Below are 8,610 nucleotides of genomic sequence, written 5' to 3' on the forward strand. Positions count from 1 at the left end.
CATGATGGGGCGGCACCCCACTCCCCAATCGGCCCTGCTCTGAGCCTGACCAGGGGCTGCACCTAGGGATTGGGCCTGCCTCTGCCACCTGGAGAGCAGGCCTAAGCCAGCAGGTCGTTATCTCCCGAGGGGTCCCAGACTGCGAGAGGGCACAGGCCGGGCTGAGGGATTATGAGAGGGATGTCCAACAGTCAGACATTCCCCGAGGGGTCCCAGATATTAGCATATTCAGAGCTTCTCTCTCTGAGAGAGAGAGAGAGAGAGAGAGAGAGAGAGAGAGAGAGAAACATCAGTGTGAGAGAGACACATCAACTGGTTGCCTTGTCTGGGGACAGAACCTGCAACCAGGGTGCATGACCTTGACCAGAATCAAACCTGCAACCTTTTGGTCCTCTGGCCCGAGGCTCCAACCACTGAGCAAACCAGTCAGGGCAAGCATTGTTTTTTAAATGCCCCTGGCAAAATAGAAATTGTTTTATCATGGAGAGCAAGTTTAAGACTCAATAGGCCTGTTAATACATTTGCATGAATTAGTGTATTGATTATTGACTTTATCATGTAAATAGCTGATCCACAGGTTTTGATTTAGAGACAGGAGGTTGGGCAACATCAGGGAGACAGGCTCTTGAATGAGTCAGGACCAAGCAGGATGTGGGGATTGTGGGGACACTGTGGAGCCCTAGATACCAGCAGAGTGGTATAAATAGGGAAACCGTCTGGAAAACTGACAAAAGAAACCATCATCATTTTGTCTGGGCTTGTGTTTGTTTGCTGTTGAAGACCCTAATCAAGAAAGAGTGCTCAGTGTGTGAGAAATGGCTCACCCGTCCAAATTTCAAACGACGGACTGGGAAACAGAAGCATGGCGAAAATGAGACTTTTAATAACACTCTCAAGAACAGGCATCCATTGTACAGGATCATGAGTAGAGCAAGAAACATAGCCTATATATTTAGACCTTCCTCCAGTTCCTCATTGGCTGAGTACTATTTGATCACCTATTTCCTAATAGGTCAGCTAGGTCTTGCTGTCTCCCATTGGGTTATTTTTAAAAATGGGCTGGGGCCTTCTCTAGTTGCCTCCACCTCCCTTTGTCTAGGGCAGTGGTTCTCAACCTTCCTAATGCCGCGACCCTTTAATACAGTTCCTCATGTTGTGGTGACCCCCAATTTCATTGTTACAAATTGAACATAATTAAAGCATAGTGATTAATCACAAAAACAATATGTAATTATATATGTGTTTTCTGATGGTCTTAGGCGACCCCTGTGAAATGATTGTTTGACCCCAAAAGGGGTCGCGACCCACAGGTTGAGAACCGCTGGTCTAGAAGAATCTTCTTAGGACAGGTGCTGTCAGCCTCGTGCACAGCTCTCATCCTCTCTCCCCACCCCCACATCCGGTTTGCTCTGGGGAAATTCAGCAGCAGCCTCCTGGCCACATACTGTTTCTTTTCTATGAAGATAAATCAGAGACATATTTCTTACAAGTGCCAACCCAGGGGATTATTTCCAGCAATTAGTTATCTCAATAATAAAATACTGAACAAAAGAGGTAACAAACATTTTATTACCTAATTTTGAAGATGTGTGCATACTCTAATTTGTTTTATAAAAGAAAACAAGGCACAGAAAACTTGAGTATTGCATTTTAAAAATTGTATTATGATAGAAGGCTAGGCCCTATATCCAAGTATGGGCCCTTGATTCCATTTCTAGATTTCTGAAATCCAAAAAGCTCTGAAAACCAAAAGTTGATTTTATTTTGTTTGTCATTAAAACTAAATTGTTAGCAAAACTTGATCCAGCAGACAGGTTAATTTTACTCATTTATCCCACTTTGTATGACAATGCATAGATTTCACTGCAGAAATATTAATGTTTAATTACTGGGAGTGGCCCCAACCCCCACTGAGTTTACTAGTAAGGTTATACAAATAAACAAATAAACACACTATGAATTCTGAAACACATCTGACCTCAAGGATTTTGGTTAGGGATCGTGGGACTTGCACTATACAACAGACTCCTTTTTAAAATTATGTTTTAGTTTAGTTTGTACTTAACAAACTTCAAATATGAGAATTCTGACACTGGATTTTTGGACTGGAAAGCAGTGTTACCCTGGGCAGGATGGTTCCCCGGATTCTTTGTCCATCGGAGTCGAAGAATAAATCCATGGATAAAAGATGGTATAGCAAAGGTGGAAATTTATGGAAGAACAAGTACAGACTCCCACGTGGGGAGGAGGAAAGAGTCCCACCAACTATCTGTTTCCACTGTTTATAAAGGCTGCATGTCCCTATGTCCTGGTATCCCTTCTGATTGGTCAGTATTCCCTTTTGAATTGGTTACTATAATAACTCCTGAACTCAAAGGTCAAACATCACACAGGACATGTGTGGCCCTCCTCCCTCTGGACTCTGGACTTTCTTTTTCCTTCTTTGTTTTGTAAATATAGACCTTTTGCTACTCCCAGTTTCCTTGTCTTATGGAAATGTAACTGCTGCCTCTCCCTTGTATTACGGAAATATAACTGTTGCTGCTCCCTTGTCTTATGGAAATGTAATTTCTCTCAGTCTCTCTTGTCTTATGGAAATGTACCCTTTTGCAACTGTATAGCCCTGTATTTTTTCATGGACCCCCAATTCTAAAATTTCCCTAAATCTGCCTATTTCACTCCTAAAAATTCCTATTTCAATTTGTATCTGATAAATATAAGTCTGTTTTCAGACAGGGAGCCTCACCCATCTTATCCCACTCTATCCCACTCCTCCCCACCCTGTCTCATCTTCTCCACGGAGTACACCTGTAGGCTTCCCTGAAGGGCAGCTGCCTGATTCGGTGCATGTTTGTTTCTTTAACCTTTGGGTCTTTGGGGTTTGTTTGTTTGGGGTTTTTTTGGTGGTTTTAAAAAAAGTCTTTGTTGTTGAAAGTATTACATATGTTTCCCCCACCCCCCATCACCCCTATTAGCTCCTTCTAGCCCTCCCCCACCCTCCACCCTAGGCCTTCATCACCCTATTGTCTGTGTCCATGGGATATGCATATATGCATACAGTTCTTTGGTTGATTTCTTCCCAAACAACACCCCGCCCCCCCTCCCCCCATATTCTGCAATCTGTTCTAGGTCTCTGGATCTATTTTGTTCATTAGATTCCACATGAGTGAGATCATGTGATACTTGTCTTTCTCTGACTGGCTTATTTTGCTTAGCATAATGCTCTCCAGGTCCCTCCATGCTGTCTCGAAGGGTAAGAGATCTTTTTTACTGCTGCATAGTATTCCATTCTATAAATGTCCCACAGCTTTTTTATCCACTCATCTACTTATGGGAAGTTAGGCTGTTTCTAGATCTTAGCTATTGCAAATTGTGCTGCTATGAACATAGTGGGGCAAACATTCTTTATGATTGGTGTTTCGGGTTTCTTAGGATATATTCCTAGAAGTGGGATTGAAATCGGACAACCAATGGGTCCCGGTTGCCTGTCACTACTTGAGTCAAGGAAGCAAAGGCAGATTTGAATCATACATGAGCGTACAATCATACAATAATGCTGACAGTATGAGAGCAGCAGGTCATCCACAAAAATCTGCTCTGCAGCCCTCCCTTCCCCCATAAGCCAGTTGCTTATATAGGGTAGGACAAGGATTACATGGGGAAGTAGAGATTACAGGCTTGGGGAAGGAGGCTAATCAGGCTGGGGTGGGACTCCATTGTTTGGGCAACAAGGTTGTTAATCTTTCCATGATAATAGGCAGTTCTTGAATGAGAATGGACCACATTCCAAGGTTGACTCCCAGGTCTGGGGGGCTTACAACTCTCAGACAAGTTAGAATGTCCTTTCTTTAACCAACATAAGGCAATCATGGTTTACAGGGCATGATTGATATTTCCCATAACCATAGCTAGTCCCCAATATTCTATTTCTGCCCCTAACAGTATGGCACATGTTATAGGGTAAACTTTTTGTACAGGCTTCAAATTTAGCTCTCTTTGAATATTCACTGGTTCAAGAAAAGTAGTTTGGAATGCCTTCAAAGATTCATTTCACTACAAAAAGGAATAGACCTTCTGGGGTCTGAAGGGATTGATACTTAAAGACACTCCAGTCAGCAGGGGGTCATGTTGAGCATTCTACAGACAGAATTTTTTCAAATCTGCAGTAGCCTGGGAAACCTTCAAGGGTTGAGTCCCACCTCCAGCTGGAGCTGTTGAAGCACTTTCTACGAAGTGGTAATGCTGGAGGAACCAGACATGCATGAGAACCGGGCAGATTTGTTGGTAGTTGAGTCGGCCTGTCATGGGTCCAATGGGCCAGATAGTGGGGCAGCGAAGCAAGGGCCAAAATTTAATGTGTATTTTAATCTCAGTTTGCACTAGCCACATTTCAAATGGGTCTAGTCCTAGACCAGTGATGGCGAACCTATGACACACGTGTCAGAGATGACACGTGAACTCATTTTTTTGGTTGATTTTTCTTTGTTAAATGGCATTTAAATATATGAAATAAATATCAAAAATATACATCTTTGTTTTACTATGGTTGCAAATATCAAAAAATTTCTATATGTGACACGGCACCAGAGTTAGGTTAGGGTTTTTCAAAATGCTGTCACGCCGAGCTCAAAAGGTTCGCCATCACTGTCCTAGATAGTCAAAGTTTAGAATGAAAAAGGTAGTATTTGATTGAGGCTGGGCAAAAGCATTCCGGTAAGAAGTATGATAGGATACATACATTATAAGTGTCACTGTTTTTATGATTCATGTAACAGGGTGGAGCATAAGTTTACAGTTGTTTGTATAGAAAATACAATTGTCAATGTAAGAAACATTCAAACCTGTAGAGAATTTTTGTGAATTTACTTGAGCCAAACTGTCCACAATTGCCAGAAAGCAAAATCTCAACAGATTGAGAAAATGCTCCAGAGAATGGAAGTTTTGCATCTTACTTTATACATTATGTTGTGGCAGAATGCATGGGAGAATGATCAGCCAGCACTCTGAGGGAAGAAAGTTTAACCTTTATTTCGCAGATCTGCTAGTCCAGGGGAATTCCAGATCCAAAGCCTGAACTGAACTCGTGGGGAGGCTCTGACCTATATATTTCCTCCTGTGGTGGGCCCCTGAGGGTCCCCGCAGCTCCGCCTAAGTGTGGAGCCCTAGGGTTAGGCTCTGCATCTCTGCCCAAGTCAGTTAGAGTGGGGAAGTAAGACTACAGTTTTAACCAGATACTGAACTAGGTTGCAAGCCCCCCCATTTTCCTTTTCATTCCCCCCTCTAGTTCCACAAGCTATTCTTAGCCTTGGGGATTACAAAAGACTCAGGAATTGGGGATAAGGTCGACGACCACGCTAGCTACTTCCTGCTGAAGGAGGGTGACAAAAAAGGGGGTTCAGTATCCGGAGTCTTCATTATCTTCCCCAAGGGGGTAGTCTGAGTAGCAAGGGCAGAGAAGTTCTCCTCCTGGTACCAGTCTGGGGTTCCGGTGACACTTGTATGAAGACAGAATAAAACTGTTAGAAAAAAAACCAAAAACAATAATTACCCAGATAGGGGGGATAAGGAGATTCAGGTTGGGTCAGCCAGATCTACCGTCTTCTTAAAGATTATCCACAGCAGGTGGTTCAGGTCAGAGGTCCCCTTCCACTCTGGATACTGATTGTACAGCTGGTGGGCTGCTTTTACCTGGGAGTGGTGGGTCCAGGTGTTCAGTCCTGCAACTTTGAAAGCTGAGGGGGTGGCTAGTACGACTGGATAAGGTCCCTTCCAGATTGGCTCAAGGGGTTCCTTTTTCCAATCTTTTACCCAAACCTGGTCCCCAGGCTTGTGAGGGTGCACAGCTGTTCCTAGAGAGATAGGCAATCAATCAGTAACCCATCTGTGGACTTGAAGGATAGTTTTCCCAAGTCCTTGTAGTTGTTTCTGAATTTCTAAGTTCTCTATTTCCCCCAAATCTCCCTTTGGCCGAATTAAGGGAGGGGGTCTGCCATATAGAATTTCAAATGGAGAGAACCCTACCCTGGCTCTCGGGGCACAGCGCACCCACAGGAGCACAAGTGGTAAGATATCTGTCCAGGGTAAGTTCGTCTCCTGGCATAGCTTAGCCATAGCCTGCTTGAGAGTCCAGTTCATGTGTTCTACTTTCCCTGAACTCTGGGGCCTGTAGGCTGTATGTAAGTTCCACTTAATTCCTAAGGCCTTAGCTACCTGCTGTACTACCTCAGCTACAAAGGGTGGGCCATTATCTGACCCTGTGGTTAATGGCATTCCATACCGCATACTTATGTCCTTCAGTAACGCCTTAGTGACTTCTCTCACCTTCTCTGTGCACGTAGGATATGCCTCAACCCTACCTGAAAAGGTGCAGACAAAAACTGAAGTTCTGGAGGACTACTCTATGAGCTAACTGTTCTGGAACATAGACCCTATGATCTGGGAATATCCACCAACCTTCCTTCATCCTTTTACCCCCTTCTCGTTGGGCCCATTCTTCTTCTTGAGGGGTGTATTTCGGAGGTTCAGGTAATTTAGGAATCAGCATGATCTGCGATAGCACTGCCTGCTCCTTAAGCAGCTAGCCTTGCCGCTACATCTGTGCGACAGTTCCCTTCTGACACTGAGTCTTTTCCTTTTTGGTGTCCTCTACAATGGATGACTGCTACTTCCTTGGGCTCCCAGACTGCTTCTAGTAACTTCAAGGTCTCATTCTGATTTTTTTATTCCTTTTCCTCCCACCGTCAGGAGCACCCTTTCCTTGTATATGGTCCCATGGATATGCAGGGTAGGAAAACATAGTGGGAGTCAGTGTAGATGTTGGCGCACTTATCCTTACTGAGATTTAAGGCTCTGACTAGGGCCCAAAGTTCTGCCCTCTGCGCAGACCATCCTCCAGGCAGGGCCTGTGCCTCTATTATCTCAAAGTTTGATACCACTGCATACCCGGCTCATCTTTTTTTCTTCATCTAGGAAGCTACTGCCATCTGTGAACAATACTAAGTCCAGATTCTGTAGAGGCCTATCTGTTAGATCTGGCCGGCTGGAGTAAACCTCCTCTAGGACTTCTAGACAATTATGCTCAGGGGTTTCCTCTGCGATGGGTAGGAAAGTGTCAGGATTAAGAGTTCTTACTGCTTCCAATCTTATTCATCTATTTTCACATAGGAGCCCTTGGTATTGAGTCATCTGAGCATGAGTCAGCCAATGCTGCCCCTTAGCTTCCATTAGGGCAGTGGTTCTCAACCTTCCTTATGCCGCGACCCTTTAATACAGTTCCTCACGTTGTGGTGACCCCCAACCATAAAATTATTTTTGTTGCTACTTCATAACTGTAATTTTGCTACTGTTATGAATCGTAATATAAATATCTGATATGCAGGATGTATTTTCATTGTTACAAATTGAACATAATTAAAGCATAGTGATTAATCACAAAAACAATATGTAATTATATATGTGTTTTCCGATGGTCTTAGGTGACCCCTGTGAAAGAGTCGTTCAACCCCCAAAAGGGTGGCGACCCACAGGTTGAGAACTGCTGCATTAGGGTCACAACAGCATGAGGCACTTTAACATTTAAGTTCTGTCCCAGAGTGAACTTGTCTGCCTCTTTGACTAATAAGGCCATGGCTGCAAGGGTCCTGAGGCAGGGAGGCCACCCAGAGGCAACCGAGTCAATTTGTTTGGAGAGGTGGGCTACTGGCCTCTGCCAGGGTCCCAACTCCTGAGTCAGAACTCCCAGGGCTACCCCGTTGTTCTGGTGAATGAAAAGGTTAAAGTCCCGCGTCACATCTGGGGGCCCTAGGACTGGCACCTCGGTGACCTGTGTCTCTATGGTCGCAAAGACTTTTTCCTGTTCAGGACCCCAGTTAATGGGTGCCTTTTCCTCTTCTTTTAAGGCTTCATAGAGGGGCTTAGCTAGATCTGAGAATCCTAGGATCCAAATTCAACAGAACCCTGCTGCCCCTAGGAATTCCCAAATCTGTCGCCGGGTGCTGGGGACTGGTATGGCTCATGCTGCCTGTTTTCTTTCAGTCCCTAGTCTTCATTTCCCTTGGGTAATTCGGAAACCTAAGTATTTGACTTCCCTCTGACAGATTTGAGCCTTCCTTTTGGACACCCAGTAACCTGTTTCAGTTAAGAGTCTTAGAAGGGTTCGTGTTCCTTCCCAACACTGAGTTTGCGTGGATTTAGCCAGTAGGAGGTCGTCTACATATTGGAGAATGCACCCCACGTCCTGTCCTGGAAATTTGGACAAATCTGCTGCTGGTGCTCCACTGAAAAGAGTTACGGAGTTTTTGAGCGCTTGTGGCAGTCTGGTCCAGGTGAACTGTTCCTTAGCCCCTGTGGTTGGGTTTTCCCACTTGAAGGCAGGGGCTGACTGGAGGGTGCCAGCTGAAGGCAGAAAAAGGCATCTTTTAGATCTAGACATGTAAACCATTCCGCTTCTGATGGAATGAGTCCCAGGAGAATGTATGGATTTGGCAGTGCCGAATGCAGGGTTATAACGACCTCATTAACAGCCCGCAGGTCTTGTACCGGGCAGTAATCATTGGTTCCAGGCTTCTTGACAGGTAAGAGAGGGGTATTCCATGGAGACTGACACTGAAG

The 8,610-nt window shown here is 44.6% G+C and overlaps 1 pseudogene; it reads right to left on the minus strand.

Annotated features, from left to right (window-relative positions):
* Positions 1 to 4,053: 4,053 nt before the first annotated feature.
* LOC102431225 lies at positions 4,054 to 4,259 on the minus strand (annotated as a pseudogene).
* Between the last annotated feature and the right edge of the window lie 4,351 nt (positions 4,260 to 8,610).

The sequence above is a fragment of the Myotis lucifugus genome, unplaced genomic scaffold, assembly GCF_000147115.1.
Source record: "Myotis lucifugus unplaced genomic scaffold, Myoluc2.0 scaffold_19, whole genome shotgun sequence".
NCBI lineage: Eukaryota > Metazoa > Chordata > Mammalia > Chiroptera > Vespertilionidae > Myotis > Myotis lucifugus.